This window comes from Portunus trituberculatus, chromosome 39, assembly GCF_017591435.1.
Source record: "Portunus trituberculatus isolate SZX2019 chromosome 39, ASM1759143v1, whole genome shotgun sequence".
NCBI lineage: Eukaryota > Metazoa > Arthropoda > Malacostraca > Decapoda > Portunidae > Portunus > Portunus trituberculatus.
Window position 1 is genome coordinate 11,296,004 of NC_059293.1, and position 2,500 is coordinate 11,298,503.

Consider the following 2,500-nt stretch of genomic DNA (forward strand, 5'->3'; position numbering starts at 1 on the left):
CCTCCTCCTCCTCCTCCTCCTTCTTCTCCTTCTCCTTCCCTCCCTCCTCCTCCTCCTCCTCCTCCTCTCCTCCTCCTCCTCCTCCTCCTCCTCCTCCTCCTCCTCCTCCTCCTCCTCCTCCTCCTCCTCCTCCTCCTCCTCCTCCTCCTCCTCCTCCTCCTCCTCCTCCTCCTCCTCCTCCTCCTCCTCCACGAATTCACTTTCTACAATGGTCTGGTCAGATTTTTTATAATTTTTAAGTGAACCAGTTAAAAAAAAAAATGAAGGAAAGAATTGTAGATCAAATAGTCGTTCTTAGGTGTCATTAGGAGGAGGAAGAAGAAGAAAAGGAGGAGGAAGAGGAAAAATGATGGAAGCAGAATTAGATAAACTGGAATAGGAAGGAAGAAAAGAAGAAGGAAGACTTAAAAACAGGCAAAAGAAAAAGAAAGAATTAAAGCTTATGAGAACACGAAGGAAGAACAGAGAGAGAGAGAGAGAGAGAGAACAATAGGAAGAATGAGATTAATACCAGTAGAAATACGAAAAATAAAAGCAAAATAAAGGGAAATAAGAAGAAGATTGAAAAAAGAACAAGAAGATTAATACCAGGAAACGTTTGAGAGAAAAAAAAACAAACAGAAGACGAAGATGAGGAAGAGGAGGAAAAGGAAGAATAGATGAAGAGAAGGAAGATGATTAAAGGAAGGGAAAAAGAAGAGGAAGAATAGCCGGAAGAAAAAAGTATTAGATGAAAAAAGAAAAAGAAGAAGAGGCAGATTAAGAACAAGAGAGAGAGAGAGAGAGAGAGAGAGAGGTGGAGAGAAGAAAAGAAAAGAGAAGAGAAGAGAAGAGAAGGTCAATTACAACAAAAGCTTGCTCTCTCTCTCTCTCTCTCTCTCTCTCTCTCTCTCTCTCTCTCTCTCTCTCTCTCTCTCTCTCTCTCTCTCTCTCTCTCTCTCTCACACACACACACACACACACACACACACACACACACACACACACACACACACACACACACACACACCTGGATTTTATTTATTCTCCTGATGTAAATTAAAGCATTTTTCTCCTACTTGCTCAACCTCCTTCCCTTCCCTCCTATTTCCTTCCTCCTTTCCTCCTCCCCTTCCCCCTCTCCTTCATTACGCAATCTCTTCCTTCTCTTCTCTTTTCCTTCTTCATGTTTCCTTTCCTTTATTATTTTTTCTTTATTTTCATTTGTTGTTTCTGCTATTTGAGTGTATACATGTCACTTTTCCATCTTCAGTTGTTATTTAAGGTTTATTGTGTAAGAAATATACAATATATACATAAGGACATTATACATACAGATGTACATATACACAGAGCTGCTGACATCACCGTGAAATATTTGTTTTTGTTACTGCTGCTGCTGATGATACTGATACTGATACTGATACTGATACTGCTACTGCTACTACTGCTACTACTACTCCTCCTCCTCCTCCTCCTCCTCCTCCTCCTCCTCCTCCACACACTTCCTATGCCTGCACACATCATCTCCTACCACCACCACCACCACCACCATTTCTCCACCCACATCAATTCCTACCACCACTGACCTTTGTTAACGTTCTGCTCTGGTAAGCCTCACCTACACCGTCATCATCACCACCACCACCACCACCACCACCACCACCACCACCTGTTCTCCTCCTCCGCCTTATCTTTTCACCTTTGCAACACCGCTATCATTCTCTCATTCATGATTTTTTTTTTCTTTTTTCTTTTTTTCATTCTCTAGATATTTATTTATCTTCCTTGTTATTTTATTTATCCTTTTTCTTTTATATTCATGTGATCCGTTATCTCTCTCTCTCTCTCTCTCTCTCTCTCTCTCTCTCTCTCTCTCTCTCTCTCTCTCTCTCTCTCTCTCTCTCTCTCTCTCTCTCTCTCTCTCTCTCTCTCTCGTTAAAAAGGAAAACAAAAGGGAAAGGAGGAGGAGGAAAACTGGAACACAAAGGAAGAAAAAAGAAGAGAAAGCAGAGAAGTAGAGAGAAAAAAGATAGGATAAGGAAGAACAGGAAGGGGGGGGGGGAGGAAGAGGAGGAGGGCAAATTAGAACCCAAGAAGGAAAAATAACAGAGAAAAGGAAGAGGAGGAGAATGGAAGAAAAGGAGGAAAGAAGAGTAAGAAGGAAAAAAAAGCAAGCAGTGGAGATGAACAAGAAAAAAAAAAAGGAAAAGAAATATTTCGTGATGTTCCTGAATGAAATAGACCACACACACACACACACACACACACACACACACACACACACACACACACACACACACACACACTGATTCTTTTTCGATTTCACACTGATTCTTTTCGATTTCGTTGCGTTTCCTGCGTTTTAACACACACACACACACACACACACACACACACACACACACACACACACACACACACACACACACACACACACACACACACACACTTTACTCACCAATGACGGGAAGAAAGAAGAGGAGGAGGAGGAGCTGGCTGAGGTAGATGAAGATGCTGA

The 2,500-nt window shown here is 41.9% G+C and overlaps 2 protein-coding genes across 6 annotated transcripts in view; one reads left to right on the forward strand and one right to left on the reverse strand.

Moving 5' to 3' along the window:
* The window catches only part of LOC123515466 (RING finger protein 17-like), a 134,464-nt gene that overhangs the window by 74,240 nt on the left and 57,724 nt on the right, over positions 1-2,500 (forward strand). The window lies entirely within an intron of this gene.
* The window catches only part of LOC123515470 (mucin-2-like), a 39,668-nt gene that overhangs the window by 35,197 nt on the left and 1,971 nt on the right, over positions 1-2,500 (reverse strand). For all 5 annotated transcript variants that reach the window (XM_045274065.1, XM_045274064.1, XM_045274066.1 and 2 more), the window contains exon 2: positions 2,441-2,500. This exon is cut by the window's right edge. The gene's annotated coding sequence lies outside the window, so the exon portion shown is untranslated. The remainder of the gene's footprint in view (positions 1-2,440) is intronic.